The following is a 17430-nucleotide window of genomic DNA, read 5'->3' as shown; positions in this document are numbered from 1 at the left end:
AGATGATTTCTATTTTATTTTGTTGCTGTTGTTGATGGCATAAATGGACTACAAATTGTATACTTCGGGTTGCAGCACAGTGTAGGAAAATCCCCTGCACTGACAGCTGTCACTGGGGAATTTGTTTTGAATGGTTCCAACGACACAGGCGGGTATTACTCGTCGAACACGGTATCCAAGCCTCCCATGACATGAAGCCAGCATGTAAACGAACGATAGGCCACCAGCCTGTACCACCTGTGGTAGAGAAACATACAAACTGTATTCAAATGAACCTGATAAGTATACAAACCTTATTTGAAAATGCAATCTTGTATCCTATGGCATAGTTGCCAGTACAAATGTCACTTCATGGATCAATCAACTTTGGCTTTAAAGTGTAGACACATTACAAAAGTGAACACCCATGCAATCCATAACTTTTGGTGCACAAATAAATATTGTTTCTTGGTTGTACGTGAAAGACACATAAGATGACCACTATGATTTCCCCAAATCGCAAGAGATGTATTGAATTGCCAGACAACATTCATTTTGCACTGATAGATCAAAGTTACGACAATATAGGAGACAAACATGAAATGTTAGTGGCCTAAGTGACATAACATCTAGAGTACACTTACTCGTTACTTGGATTGCGAGGGCGAACTGTTGCGCGAGGTTCGTACATAAGCACCATCATAATCCTCAACACGGACCTTGTGAGGCAGGCTGCCCTGATGTCATGCAGCTTGGTAACGCATATCGGTGGTGTGTCTTCTTTCAATATGTAGGCCAAGCATCCAGAGTTTTCTCTGCAGTAGCAGTTCTCCTCCTCGCTTGGCATGACCTCGCCCTGATTTCATGTACACCAGGTGGAAACGTCTTCCATGTGACTAGACTCAGGCTCATGATCTGGTAATTAGGCCTCCCAACTGTCGTCTGATGCCCCATCATTTCCACATCTTTCTCTTTCAACTAATTCCACCTCAGAATACTCCGGCTCGTACTGAAAGGGCTGTATTGTTGCCATTATACAACAAAAATTTAATCTATAGTAATGCTAGTACTAGTATCTGTTTGAAAAGGCTACTAGCAATGAAGATAGCTGAACAGAGCAGAAACGAGTCACAGGATGCACAGAAAAAGACAATGGCCCTCATTACAACTCAGGCGTTAAGGGTTAACGCCACCGTTAACCCTTAACGCCTGATTCTGATTTTAACGCCTGCTTTTAGCAGGCGTTAAAATCCATGGCGCTAACCCGCCATGGTGCTAATTACGCCGCCGTAATTTACGGCGGCGTAATTAGCGCCTTCCCCACTCCCATTATGCCCTATGGGGCAAAAATGGGAATGGGGAAGGGAAAATGGGAAATGGGGATTTACCGCCCCACTCACCTTGGAATGGGGCGGTAAATCTGCCATCCACCATGGTGTAAACAGAGTTTACACCATGGTGGTAAGGTTGGTGCATTTAGCACCAAGGTCGTAATGACCTCCAATGAAACAATTGAAAAAGCAACTCTGATGTTGTCTGATGAGAAGCGGTGTGTTTATAGGAAAGAGGCGTCCTGCCATTTCCATTGAGACATGTCATTAGCTGGCGCACAGAGAACATTGACACGAGAGGTGCATTTGCATTGTGAAATGGGCCGTACGCGTCTAGTGATGTCAGCTTCAGGGGCGGGGATATGATTTAGTGCCACAAGGGCAGTTCAACTTAGGGCGATGCAGCAACGGATAAGATTAGCACAAGATGGCCACGCCTGATGCTTGATTTCGCATGTGTAAAAGTGAGGAGAACTATGGTAAGGTGCATATGAAATGCTTTTACGATTGATCACAGATTGCTTTAAACCACATGCCCGAACTCTCGGGACAGTAACATTTTTGATCACACTATTCCTTTAAAGCAGATAAGCATGCTGACTTGCTCTGCAGGTCCTCAGATGCTAAACCCTGTTTGGGGCATCTGGAGGTAGGGGGGTGAAGGGATTTTCATGGAAACTCAGTGTAGAATGGGGGTTATCGGCAGGCCTAGAGCAGAAGTTTTCCGAAGTTGCCCTCATAAATCTGGCAAGCCCTTCTCCCCTGCGATGTCACAGAAGTCGCAACACCCAATATGTGGGGGCCAGACTCTCCAGATTCTGGCCTGGCTGGGTGGCCGTGTCTTCCGACATCTGGGTGAACTGGATTGTCCGGTGGCAGTACAAAATCGAGTTTGACTCTTCCCCCTATGCTAGGGGTGTGTTGGTGACCGCTGTCCCCAGGAGGGGAAAGAATGCACTGGCCATGATTGAAGAGATTCTGGACTTGTGGAAGAAAGGGGAGATTTGACAGGTTCACAGGAGGAAGATGGCTCATGACTTTTTAGCCATCATCTTTGTTGTTCAGAAACCATACTGCAAGTTCGCACTTGTGATGGACCTGAAGAAAATGAATGTTTTTGTGTAGACTGTTTACATTAAGATGGAGAGTCTGTAATGGTGAGGGGGGGGGGGGGGGAGTCCCAGCCCTAAGCAGACTAGATAGGCTGGGAAGTCCTGTGCCCAATAACGGAAGAGTCAATGTAAATGTCAAAGGCCTGTTTAATTAACAATCAATATAAAACAGGGACAGCAGCAAGCACGAATCGTCTCAGCTCTTTCATCAGCTTCACAGGAACTTAAAAGTACAAAAAACATCATAACCGACGTCATATTACACACGTTATTACAAAAACCTACGGGAAGGTGGGATTGGGTTAGGGGAATCATTTATGTATATTTTCCATAAGTGTTAGTCTTTCATTGGTCACGCTCTATCTGATGGCCCCAACTGAGACCACCTCAGGAATGACTTAAAGCTTGGAATGACCTTCCCCTTGCCCTACGGGGGACTGCTGATCATCTTGTTTTCGGCTGGCTTCTTAAAACTACACTATTCTAGAATCAGTAATTCCATCAAAATCTCCTGTCCATGATACCAGCGCCAAGATGCCTTAGGGCGTAAGTGTGCTCAATACATTTTGTTAAAATAACATAACATAACCTCTAAATTGATATCAGTGAATACGTGTCACCTCTACACTACTGGACTGGCTGGTGCAACAATTATGGAAAAGAGTTATTGGAGGCTAGGGATTGGTTGGCAGTAGTTTTGCCAACCTTGACTACTTGGCATTTCATCAGCACATGAGTGACAGTATTGGTATGGGGAGCAACATTAAGGTGCTGCTTTTCCCAATAATAACACACCATCCCTGATTTCCTAGGCCACACGCCTGTATATTAGCTTTGAACTTGGCTTTGGGCCTCATTACAACTCAGGCGTTAAGGGTTAACGCCACCGTTAACCCTTAACGCCTGATTCTGATTTTAACGCCTGCTTTTAGCAGGCGTTAAAATCCATGGCGCTAACCTGCCATGGTGCTAATTACGCCGCCGTAATTTACGGCGGCGTAATTAACGCCTTCCCCACTCCCATTATGCCCTATGGGGCAAAAATGGGAATGGGGAAGGGAAAATGGGAAATGGGGATTTACCGCCCCACTCACCTTGGAATGGGGCGGTAAATCCGCCATCCACCATGGTGTAAACGGAGTTTACACCATGGTGTTAAAGTTGGTGCACTTAGCACCAAGGTTGTAATGAGGCCCTTTGTCTTGTATCTTTATACTGATAACTTGAGGGGATTGAAGGACACAGTCTGTCTTTGTCTGGAGTTAACGAATAGCCTCTGGTCTCCGACAATACGTTACGTATGAGGAGACCACACTTTTAATTGATATGATATTATAAATCATTTATAACGCACCTGTACACAAGTGTTTCTATTCTGCTTGTCTATTACTATGATTTTAGCTTATTTAATGTGGGTGTGTCTACCCTTCTTGTCCGCTAGAGACTTATTGGAGCTATTTTCCTTTCAATATTAAGCCCTAATGAATGAGCACCTGGTCTTCGAGTACTGTTTGTTTCTTAACTTAATCTAAGAAAAATGTGCCTTGTGTTTGGGAATTATTATCTCCCATTCTCCTCTGTTCTAGTCCAAGAATCCCTTTTCTATCTTAACCTTGGCAGTTGTTATGAAGTTACTGTCTGGTTTGCCCTGATTTGTTCTTTAGCTAATTTAGCAAATATGCTCTTCCTTCAGCTTTAAAGCCTCTTCAGTGTTTTCCCATTTACTCAAACTTGGCTGCGCTGTCCATTTTATCCAAAATGTCTGCTTGTCACTGTTGCCTTTCTGCGTTAAGCAAGCTTTATGTGTATTTTATGTGTCTTTCATTTTGGTATACATATATTTAGTATATGTTTTCTAGTGTCGACTTCATGGTGAGTGCGTATCTGCTCCATTTCTATTGCGTCTACATGTGTTAGTTTCGGCAAAAATGTCATTTTCCTTTCGTCATCTTTGGTTACAGCATGTTCATGTCTACTAGAGCTTGCAGACTCATCTCCTCTTCAGTCGTTCCAGGGAAAGAGGCCGGGAGGATTATCTCAGTGAGTACCGTCTCGTGTACTTGCAATGTGGTGCTGGAGCGGGGTCAGACGCCATGAATAATGCTCTTCTTTCATTCCTATGGTACAGAGACGGAGAGGGTCCGACGCTATAGATGACACATTCATCTGTCTCTCGACAAGTCTGCAGAGGATTTCTCCCTTGATTGAAGTGTTCGACTTTCTGGAATCGCTGGACCTTCAAGACACATACTTTCATGTACCCATTCGAATGGTCACGTCAGAAATATCTGAGGTTTTTGTTCAATGGAAGGCATTTCCAGTTCAAGGCTTTTCAATTTGTCCACAAGACTGTTTGTAGAGTGTTTGCAAAGGTAATGAGTCCGGTGGTGGCACACCTTCATGCCAGGGGAGTGCAGGTTTTTCCGTACTTGGACAATTGGCTACTGAAAGCTTCCTCTAGAGAACATGGGCATCACATGCAGGGTGCTGCAAGAGCTGGGGTTTATGCTAAAACTGGAGCAGTCTCACAGCCATCCCAAGGCGTTCAGTACAATGGGGCTCGCTTTTAAATGGTGCAGGGCATGGTGCCATTGCTGCTGGATATGACAGTCTGTCTCCGGCGTCCTTTAGAGGAGGAGCCCCATGCCTCTAACTGAAGTCCCCCCCATTTTGCCTATATGTTGGAAACTGGAAATTGCGACATGTGCAACACCAATAACGGTCCCTATACCACCAAGAATCCTCAAAACAATGTATCCATTGAGAAGACCCTATATGACGTACCCACAGAGAAATGACAGTCTTTTAAAGGAGGTTCTGGAAGACCATGGGAACAGTGATTGCCATTGGGCAAGGGTATAGATTGACAGACGTCACTGACGAGGATATGTTTAGGGATGATCCATCAGATGAGGAAGTAATATTTCAGATGAGTATTACATATTGGATCAGAGTAGATAAAAGAGAAATCCCACAGCGAATGGTGAAAGTGTGGCAGCACCCAGCATTTTTTTATGAAGATTTGGAAAAAGTGCAAAACTCTTTATGGACTACGGGCCCCTATGCCGTAGGCCTATAGAAGGGGATAGGGGAGGTTAAGATGAAGCTGAAGCCAGGAGGAATTTTACCTTGAGCAAGACAGTACCCAATTTCTGGAGGCGGATGAGGGTATTTTTACGACTACATCAGCCCTGATGGACAAGGTATTTTAGTGATGTCAGAGTCACTGTGTAATACCACGGTGTATCCGATTGAAAAATCGAAGAGAGGGTCATGGAGATTCAAACAAGATATTATATGATATGATGTAATATGGCGTTCACAACGCGCCTATACACAAGTGTTTCAAGGCGCGACGAGGCAAGGGAGGGGGAACAGTGAGACCGATAAACCAGATTGTGGAGGCAGAGTTTTCTTTAGTTCCGAATCCGGCGACGATACTACGTAGTATCCCAGCAGAGGTACGATATTTCATGGTGATTGATTTGAAATCACTGTTTCGCCAAATTAAGCTGAAGAGCACTCATTTTCCCCAAGGGTATTGTGAGTCTCATCGATCTTTAATAGGGTCCCGCAGATGGAATTAGGCAATATTAATTTGAAAAGTGTTGTGCTGCAGTACGGAGGTGACATTTTGGTTTGTAGCACAACAGAAGATGAGTGCAAGCAAGATTCAGTTTAGTTAATGACTTTTCTAGCAGACAAGCAATATAAAGAGGACAAGGAGAAGTTGTAATATTGTCAAGAACTGACATAGGTCAGTTAATCTCACATGAAGGGAAGAGAGTCACACCTGAAAGAACCAAGGCGATTATGGAAACAGCAAAACCGAACACGATAAAACAAATGCAGCACTTTTTGGGATTATGCAACTATGTTAGAGTATGGGTTGTTGAGTATTTTCTTTTATTTTTTTATTGTATATGGTTCAAAACAAAGCATATCATTAGAACCTTTACAATTCTTACTCTTACAGAAAAATAGGTATGTAAAAAAGGAACACAAATGAAAAAGTAAATATAGCTTGATACTGTCTTTCCACATAAAACCTTCAATAAAAACAATGTCTCTAGATCATGAAATTGCTGTGGGGAGGTCTCGACCACACCACCGGCCTAGGGTCATACTGCTTTACAGATTTCGCTTGTTACTATGGATTATAATACCATATGTCCCTTTTAGTTTCTTTTTCCTGGGGTGCCCCACGTCCCTGTTTTCCTGAGGAGGTGACTTGACTTCATATTCTATACACAGGCTTACTCACCGGTGACCACTTCTCTTCCGCTCTAACTAAACAGGTTCAGATTCTTTGGGATTCCTACCACCATTGCAGTTAGCTGTGCTTCTTGTCCTGAGATCATTCTCTCCCAGAAGTGTTCTGATAAGATTCCTTCCTCCCTCTCCGTGAATCTTCTTAGCTTAGCCAGCCTCAAGGTCCAAGTCCCTTTGCACTCCTTCAAAATGTGGCGGAGCGTTTGTAGTCTTGGGTTGGCACAGACTTTACATAGGTTGACTGCACTCTCCTCCTGTCTTCGTATGGCCAGGATTTCACCAGTAGGGAGAAGATTCAGTTTTGCCCTCAAAAAGTTGGACCTTACTCTTGGATCACAGTACTTTTCTAAATAGCGAGGGAGAGAGCTTATATTTTTTTCCGCCTTCAGGAACGCATTGCATGAAGTGGAGTTTCTCACTGTGGCTTTGGTTTCGATCCAATACATGCGTTCTAAATCTCGTTTTACCTTGAGCGGGTTGTTAATCAGGTTAGCTGGATCCAACACTATCCTATCCAGGATAGATTTTACCCTGCTTTCCAAACCCGTCAAGATATGTGATTTTGAGCTTTTTAAATGTACTCGATGTCTTTGCACAATGAGCCTGGGCTGGGGTTTATTATCTCTCTGTGGAGTGTAACTAATTTCCACTCCACTCGGCACTTTAATGAGATGAGGCCTGGTTCAAACCGTAGGTTCCAACCTGGGGTACTTAGGGGAAGATTAAGGGAATCCTTCCAAATTCTGCCTTCTATTTTGGCCCAGTTTAGATTTCAGAGTGATACTTTGGCTTCTAAACCGTACAGGATGACCAGTACTATTTTGGCTATATAATATTTTATCATTGGCAGTATGGTGAATTTTACTATATGGTTGATTATAGTTCATACATAAGACCCCTTTTGCAGGCTCTGAAGAAAGCACAAGTGAATAGGGAACGAATAGGACGGACTGAGGATATGGAGCAAGGGTTTGAAGAATTGCAGAAAGTAATTTGTACATCTCCAGTTTTAGGAATTCCCAACTATGATGAGGAATTCTTTTTGTTCTCACATACGAAGCGGACAGTCATGACAGCTGTGCTTACACAGAGGACTACATTGGGGTACACACCCCTGGCATATTACAGTGAGATTTTAGATCCAGTTATGAGAGCGCACATTCCTGGTGGAAAGTCGCTCGCAGCAGCTGCAATCACAATAGAAACGTCTACTAGTATTGCGATGGGGTGTTCTATGACATTGTTTGTTGAGCATGCTTTGTTTTCCATTGTTGAGAAACCTAAGGGTACATTGACATCTCAGAGGGCCTCGGCATATGAAGTAGTTATATCAAATCTAGCAATCAAAATAGTCAGGTGTAAAATAGTGAACCCTGCCACGTTTGTAGCTGGGCCTGTGGCAGAGGGTGAGCATGTGCATGATTGCGCTATGAGGAATTCTATGATGACATCCCACGCGAAAAGGAGAATGGGCTAGCAGGGGGAGAGATTCTCTTTATTCATGTGTCTTCAAAAATGTATCAAACTGATGGGGAAAGGCATTCTGGTTCAGCTGTGGTAAGGCACAGAACCAATGGTGAATTTGAGGTTGTAGCAAATGCAAGACTACCGTCTCACTTTTCAGCGCAAGCAGCAGAATTAGAGCGCTTATTGTCGCGCTCGAGAAACATGCAGGGCAGGAAGTGACGGTGTACAGTGACTCCGCCTATGTGATGTCAACGGGGCACGCAGAGCTAGCATGTTAGAAAAGGAGGGGCTACCTCAGAGAGCACAGCACTCCAGTGCATTACACAGCATTATTGGACAGGCTTATCAAGGCCCTACAACTCCCAATAGCCATTGCAATAGTTAAATGTGGAGTACATACTAAGCAAACTGACTTTATCTCTCGCGGAAACAAAGCCGCAGACAAAGAAGCCAAACCGTTGCATATTCACTGGATATTTCAAGTTTCGATACTCCAGAAGTAAAGGAAAAAGTAGTCACAATTCTGATTGTAAATGAAGAGTTTAATCATTTATCAAGAACACAGTTGATGGAGGTTCAAGGCAGTGCACCACAGGAGGAGCAAGAATTGGAGAAACGAAGGATGTGTTCTTTATCCCCCTCTGAAGCATTGTGGTGACAGGAGAGCACTGGAAAACTGGTGATGCATGTAGCCTTGTTAAAGGGATACTCCAGTAAAAAAATGTATTTAAAAAACAGATAGGCAATATAAAAAAAATAATACTAGCACTATTTTTTTTTAAACTTCCTATGGAAAATTTTGAGCTATTTTTGCAGCGTTTTCAAACACAACGTTGTATTTATGTTTGTGGTCGCTTCAAAAGCGACCGCAAACATAAATACGACGTTTTTAAAGCTGCGGTTTTATTTCTAAGTTTTCCGTGCTCCTCCAGCCCGGAAAATTTAGAAAAAAAAACGCAGCTAGTGCTTATTTTAAAAAAAAAATAAATAGCACTTACCGAGATTCAGCTGCAGCTTTCCTGCTCTAGTCTCCGGTCCGCGTCCTCCGAGTCCCGGCACCAATGAAGGAAAAGCCACCCAGCGGTAGCTTTTGTTTACTACAGCTGGCTGGCTTTTCCTTCATTAGTGCCGCAAAAGCAAAAGCCAGCACAGGCGGGCATCCATTTCACAAAATGGATGCACCCATGTGCTTGCTTTTGCGAATTTTGAGCTTGAATAGCTCAAAATTTTCCAGAGGAAGTTTAAAAAAAAATAGTGCTACTTTTTAAATACATTTTTTTACTGGACTCTCCCTTTAAGGGCAACACTTGAACAGCTGCACTACCCTGCGCATGTAACTAGGGAAAGCCTCACAGCGGCTATTGCAGAGGACTGGTTTGTACCGAACCTGTTAGAAACCATTGCATTTTATGTAGTAAATTGCATCGTATGTCAAATGTTTACCGCTGGGAACACACTGTGAACAGTCAGAGGAGTGAACCCTCGACCGAATGGTCCTTTTCAGCATTTACATATTGACTATATTGATATCCTGCAAGAATGTAGTGGATACAGGTATATGATAGTGATGGTGTGTCCCTTTTCAAGGTGGATCGAAGCAGGTCCTTGAACACACCCTGATGCCACTTGTGCAGTGACGTTTTTAGTCCGAGAAGTCTTTTTCAGATCGGGAGTATGTGAGGTGCTGAGATCCAACAATGGGCCCCATTTTGTCAATGAAGTATTTGAACATATTAGTTTTTTGCATGGTATAAAACACACGTTTTCTTCTGCTTATCACCTGCAAACAAACGGAATTTTTGAGAGACTCAACAGTCTCCTTAAAGAGAGAATCACAGAATTGAAATTGAAAAAGGGATGGCTGTATTGCCTGCCCCTTGCATCATATGCATTAAGGAATCAGCCTGGGTCGGACCACCACCTCACACCCCACAAGCTAGTGACAGGGAGGGAGGCAAATGAGAATGTCTTTGTCTCTTCCATCGTGGAGCAGAAGTGATGCCCAGAAGACTGCAGAAATGTTCAGAAATGAGTTAATTTGACATGTATGACCACTAGTATCTCTGTTATTTCAGTTCAAGTCAAGAGCAAGGGGGGGTCGGTTTCAGGACACAGATGAAGACCATTCAGCAACCAGACTTCAAGAACAAATTCCTGTATCTAGATTGTTTGTGGGAGATTCAGTTCCAGTGCGTAACCTCACAAGGAAGTGGCACGAGCCCTGTTTTAGTGGTCCTGATATTGTTGAGAACATTACTCCCTCAGCAGTAAAAGTCCAAGAGAGACTACCATGAATCCACTTAAGTGATGTAAAGCCTTTTGGTGGTGAGACCGACACACCCCCAACCGTTGATTCGGAAGCAAGACAAGAATTAGAAGTTCAGCACGCGCAGACTCGATCGATGATGAGGAAAAAGGATGCTAAGATTGCTGACTAAATAAATGTGAGTGTGCATTTGGACTGTGGCTCACCCCAGACACTCTTTATAGATATTACAGCAGGCGTGCAAAGCAAAGTTCTCGAGTCACAGGAATCTTTGCATTGGACTTTAGAAAGTGTTGATGTGATAAATATTCCATATCTGGAGTTAGAGTTCGACGACTAGAAACGTGAGCAGTTTCCAGATTCATTCCTCACTGAGTTTCTCTTTGGATAATCCCTGTCATGCTCACCTTAGCCTCTGCAGGAGCGATGAAGCCCTGTGGTACCAGTTTGGATTTCTACTCCACCCGGGATGATGGGGAGGCTACCTGAAAGAGGGTAATAGGTTGTTGGTTATGCCGGAAGCTGGCCCTGGAAACCTCCTTCCCTCCTTAACCCCCCTAAGTACTGGAATGCTACTGTGGTGGTGCTAGGAAAGGGATGGCTCACCTTATGCTTTACTATGGTGGGCTCTCCATCCTGCATCTGCAGGGGTACTATGATCTGGATCCACACTGTGCGGGGTTATTTCGTGTTTGCTGCGGCCACTGCCTCAAATGGGTTGATGTTGGGTTGTAGCGTATTGGCCGCTGTACTTCTTTCTCCAAGATTACAGTCCGGAAGCCAGTTACAGCACTGGTCCCTCAAAGTTGCAGGAGAATCGGAGAACACAGTTGGACTCACTGTATCCGGTACAGATAAGTTCGGAGTTGTGGCCTCCCAGTTGCTTCACTGGGTAAAGGTATGCAGATTGTTCTGGTAAACTTGTAAAGTTCCATGTATTTTTCACAGGAGCTAAGTGTTAAAGGTCTAACCTGTTATGTTGTTTCTCTTTACAGGTCTCTGGTGTTGCTGTAGAGCCGGATGGTGAGGGGCAGCTGAAGGAAGATGGAGTGGAACCGCCCCGAAGAATCAGCGCTTCAGGCGGAATCAGCTGGAGTCCTGAAGAATGGTTTTACAGCATGCGGTCGCCGGAGATGTAAGTATGAAACCGCGGAACTTCAGCTGTGAACTGATGTCTTCTCTTCTTCTTTCTCAGGTACGCGGACACCACTGGAGAGTGTCCGGGAGGGGCGCAGGGCCGCTAAATGCAGGTCGATGAATCAGGAATCCGGGAACAGGTAAGCGTGTGCCTCAGGCTACAGAAAGCACAAAAAGCATGGTTTACTCCCTGGGCGTGGCTTATATAAGCAGCCACGCCCAGAGACTAGAGCGTGCAGCAGAAAACTGGACTGGCACCAAAGAACCCATGTTGGTGGAAAGAGGAAGTGCCTTTACTTCTTATGGGCACTGGGATTTCTATGGGAGGAAAGGATGGATGTTTTATTCCTGACTTGCCAGGGCTTAACCCACAACGCTCCTACTTGCCCTTCCCTGTTACCACTGTGAGATAGAAACTGAGGTACCCTTGATGTGTGATTCAGGCCTGTACCCATGACAATCCCATTGTTCTATCAGATGCAGATGTCCATAGACTACTTCTCGCTGTCTTTGTTTACATACTACAAGTTTATCCTGCTTTTGTTGGGCGTAGTACTAAAATAGATGTTTTTCTGCAAGATCCTAAAAATGGCCCTGCAATTAGGAGGCTACTTATGGCGATAGTTGAACAGATCCTGCAGTTACCTGATCATTTAACAATGTTACCTGATCATTTAACAAGGTTGCCTGATTAAAAAGGTTTTTTTCCTACCTTAAAGCAGTATACAGGCACAATGAGGAATGTTGGGAGTGGTACAGTTTCGGAAAGTAAGCAAACTCAACGATGTGTGGAGAATCATAAATGGTGGGGCTTAAAGTATTGGTGCCATCCTGTTGATTCTTCCCACTTCAGTGACTTCTGCGGAATGATCTGATACAGAGAGACCAATGCCATTTGTGATTGTCCCTACACCAGTGACATGTGTAAGGTCACATTTCTCTGACCAGTGTTCCTATGATTCCCCCTGTAGGAAGGACCCTTACTGATGTACCTTATAAGCATTATGCACGCATCCTCCTTGCAAGACGGAGACACAGGAGAAGCACAAGGGAAGATGATTATGAGTTAAATAATTATGTAGACAGTGTAACACATTTGGGAAATAACATGTGGTATCAGCACATGAAAGAGGTGGGGGAAAGGACATCCAAGGAGAGGTGTTATGTTTGTGCTCTCCTACCTTATGCTATGGGGAATTCCAAGATATTCATAGCTATAGAAGTAGCAGCCCAGAAAGCTCACTGCCTGGCGCACCTTGCACTCTGCCATACCAGAGTCCAGTTCCAGGGTCGTACAGCATCCTTGGTATGGGTAACCGGGTGGACAGCTCCAGAAAAAGATGATTATGTGCAAGATTTGAAGACAAGAGCGAGAGCACACACCAGAGGTCATGTGATAAGATATGAACAGCCTGGAATGAAGGGAGCAGGAATGTGATGGGAAATAAACAAAAAACTCAATTGTCAAGGAAAGGTCATTGAAGAAATACAAAGATGCAAGGAGAGAGGTCAGCTGCAAATCAAGGGAACGGTACTTTCTCCAGATGGATGGGAGGAAGGCCTTATTGTGTGTAAGGCGTCAGCACTTACAGGATACAATGAGCCAGTTATAAATACTGCAGAGAAAGAATGCAAACATCAGTGGTCGAAGATTGCAAAATTGCTGACATGGGTTGATGATAAAGGAGGATCGCTGCAGATATTGCCTCTAGCCAGTGTAGAGATATGTTTCAGAAGAAATGGCACACGAATGGTTGGAATGAATCAGCAGTGCAGTCGGAATTTTCGATTTACCAGTGATAAAGGACCACTACTGGGCCTGTGGATCCAGAGTTTACATGAAGTTGCCCAAGGACTGAGGAGGTCTGTGTTCTATAGTGATTGTTCATGTTCCAGCATTGGTGATTCCGAAGAGTGACCTGAACATTGGATAGTTTCCAAAAGCAAATGCTCACCTGAGAAAGAGGAAGTCAGTTGAATTTCTCAATCGAACAAAGACGGATAACTACTTTTCAGCTAAATCAATAGAAGCCTTTTATTCTTTTCTGTATGAACACAGGATATTCAGTCAGACTTCAGCAGTATTCGCGACAATCTTCATGCCAGGGATCCAGACGATGGCGAATGCCAAATGATTACAGATTACCAGATGGGAGCTCCTGCAGATGGTCAACACTACCATAAATGGATTCAACGCTATCAATGAAGAATTGAGAGCCATAAGACTGATGACCCTGCAGAGTAGATCTGTCCTGGACATGATTACAGCTATGGAAGTAGGTATTTGTGCCAAAATCAGAGAATGATGTTGCACATTCATACCTTTTCATGATGACGAGAATGGGAGCTTGACAGAGGTCCTAATGATGCTGACAAACTTGCACATCAAGATGGAAGATGAAGTAGATGATATTGCAGATGGCAGCTGGTTTGCATCAATCTTCTCATGGGTTCCACAATGGATGGCGAATATCTTCAAGTTTCTCAGAGCATTGTTGGTGATGATCATGTTTGGATTCTCTGTGAACAGAATAATAATCACACAGTGTAAGAATACAGCAAAGAGAGCAGTAGGAATGAAGATCATGATCGATGTCGAGTCAGGGTTTAGACCCAAAGAGCTGACAAATGAAGAAATCAGAAAGTATATAGAAGCAAGTATTCTAGCACCTGGTGGAACAAAGTTCCTGTATGCCGCCAGCGTCCTGTAGAGGAGGAGCCAAGTGCCTCTACCGGAAGTGCCGCCCCCATTTTGCCAATATGTTGGAAACCAGAAATTGCGACATGCACAACGCCAATAATGGTCCCTATACCGCGAAGAATCCTCAAAACAAGGTATCCATTGAGAAAACCCTACATGATGTACCCGCAGAGAAATTACAGTCTTTTAATGGAGGTTCCGGAAGAAGTGTGAAGATGAATAAAAGAGAAGACTGGTGACGTCACATGAAGCAGAAATGACGCACCTAGAGGAGATGCCAATGAAGAGAGTATATAGGCCTTATAGAATCTGATGGCGAACTGAAGAATTGAACAACATTTCATGTGCGGAATGAAGATTGCATATGCAGAGAGCACCAAAGAAAATGCAAGCCATTTTGTAATTGTACAGATGCTAAACCGCAAGTAGACTAAGTAATCATAAGGCTGGCTATACGTAGTGAATAGACTGCAGGCGGTGCCGCCAGTATATATATATATATATATATATATATATATAGAATCTGGATGTTCCACAATGTGTTTTAGCAAACTAAAATCTCATGAACAGAAGGGCTGAAAGTGTGGCGCAGTAAAAGAAAACAGCTAACAATGAGGAATGGTTCAAGTAAGGTTATCTGGCCCAGTGTCAAGGGTTGGGGCAGCCAAGAAACTGGTTATCTATTCGAGAAAATACAATAAACGTGAGAAGCGAGGCGAGGTCCTGTTGAGGTGTAATGGAAAAACACTAGAAGTGCCAAGTTTTATTCATTTAATAGTGTTAAATGCAAAGAAGGAGCTCAAAACACGGTATCATGTCACATGGTCAAGATGAAAATAGACTTTGGGCAAGCTACACCAAGACTTGAAGATAAGACCATATTCACACTTGGCATAGCGGTCCAACTGACCTTAGAGATCCAATCACAATCCTATACCCTATAGAAAGTACACTTAGATGTTCCCTGTAGACCAACCACAAACTCACATAGGTTTTCTTATTTTGTCCGTAATGACTATGTTACTGTATAAATGTAATTTTTAATGAAATGCTTTGAGAGTGAGTTGGAAAGACTTGAGCGAACATCCGTTGACGTCCGTAGTACTCCCTGTTTTAGAAGAATTGCAAATAAAACAGTTATTTTTTGCCAATTTCCCAAGTCGGTCTTATAATTGATGTAAGAGTAAAATCTGCATCCCCATCCATCCCATAGAATGCTACATCGCTTAAAGGGCCTACCATACCAGTATTGGCCTGCTATACCAGGATTGGGCTACTGCCAGGGAAGTGCAAGGTCATATGGTGACCTGTGTGTTTGTGGTTCAGTGAATGAGACTTCACATTCGACCATTGATATCTGACTTGCACCGCTGCAGGTTGGAGGACAGACTCTCAAGTTTACGAGGCCAGGATTGCAATTACTCCAGAGCTCAGGACAGTTTCTGTGGTGGCCGGAAAGGGACAATCTTCTGCAAGGATTTCTGCTGCTACAACCCTCGACTGGGGGCTTGTTTTGGGGAACCATAATGCCAAGGGGTATTGGACTGCCATGCAGGCAGCTTATTCATCCAACTGGAGGGAATTCGGCAAGCGATTGCTTTTGCCTATTCAGTGGCGTAGGCTCCTTTGCCAGCCTCTAGACCAGTGACCAGAGGGATGGAAGTGTACTGGGTGGAGGCTTGGGTGGGCCCATTCAGGATATCTGTAGGGGGGCAACCTGGGCTGACCCCAATAATTTCTTCATACGGTACCACCTCAACCTGTATAGGCAGGGGTTGAACTTCTTCAGGAGGAGGTGTTGAGTGCTGGCACACATGTTGAAGGGTGATTTGTTGTAGTGGCTAAAAATAAATTGGTGACAGGATGTAGTAAATTGGTGACCCCTTTCTGAATGCCACATGGTCTGGTAGAACCACAACTGTATACTTACTGTTTTTGCCATTGTTATTATTTCCCCTGTTCCCTTCCCATTTAGCCTTGTGGTGTTTTGAAACAGAACTCTGTTGTATAGGTGCCTAACAAATGCTCAATAAAATAAAAATTAAATAAAAATAGGAGCAGCACTCTTAATGCTGCCAATTACTTACAGGTGCTCTTCATTACTCCTAGTCCTACTCTTCCTCATCACAGTACTTGTGACCCACCTCTCCTGCCCTTGTGTGAAGTGATACAGGCCATGATGTGTTTGTGGATTTGAACTCATACACAGTGGTGGCTGGGAGTGGTATGCTTTCAGTGGGGATGGGTGGGGCATGTATGGAATATTGAAAAGCTGGAATGCCACACCTGTCAACTCACACGCTTTTGGCAGGTGTCAGTTTACTCACCTACCAACCCCACTACTACCACACGCCCATACATATCAGTGTCCTGTAGGAAATATTGAGAGAGGTCCCCGGGTAGGTGGATCTTAGGGTTGGAGGAGTTGATGGCTAACACAAGTGGGACATTAATAAACTTAAGTGACAAGTGTTCCATGTATTGTATGTAACCTGTTAACAACACTAATCAACTCCTGTTGTAAATGGTGTGCTTTTAGCCTGTTAAAAGGAAACTGCCTCAGTGGGAGGCCCTGTGCAGCAAGGGCTGTCTAACTTTGAGAGCAAGTCAGAGCTGTCAAGGAAACCCCCACACCCGACCACCACCTCCTGGGGGCATTTGTCACTTGACTGAGTCTGACTCTGGTGTTTTTACTCGCCATGGGAACACAAAAGGTTGACAGCTATGGATTCCAAGCGTGGATGTTGGGACTTCACAAGAAAGTACGCTGACGAGGAAGAGTATAGCACTAGGAATTTTGTATTTTCTAATTTATTTTTCTAATAGTTAGTCGTCATGCATCTCACAAGTTTAGTAATTCATAATGACCCCAGGAGGCGATATCGGACGGTTGAATGAAATGACGCAGGCAAAATTATTTTCTCTGCAGGGTGGGAATCTTTTTCCTGTTTCTTGTTCTGGGCAGGCTACGCTCATTGTTTATCTAGAGTTCATTCCTTGGCCCAGAATTAATTGCATCGACTTCCAGCGGGAAAGCAGAATGTCCACTACTGCGTCACCCTGGAGGTGCGGGGGTGCAGTGATGGGAAAGGTGGAAGGCCCCGGGTTGCTTCTTTAGAAGCCACTATTAGTCAGCAGCAGCAGGAAGGAGGCGTTGGAATCGAC

The sequence above is a fragment of the Ambystoma mexicanum genome, chromosome 6q (genome assembly GCF_040938575.1).
Source record: "Ambystoma mexicanum isolate Mex_15411 chromosome 6q, UKY_AmexF1_1, whole genome shotgun sequence".
Taxonomy (NCBI): domain Eukaryota; kingdom Metazoa; phylum Chordata; class Amphibia; order Caudata; family Ambystomatidae; genus Ambystoma; species Ambystoma mexicanum.
This window is presented reverse-complemented; position numbering follows the sequence as displayed.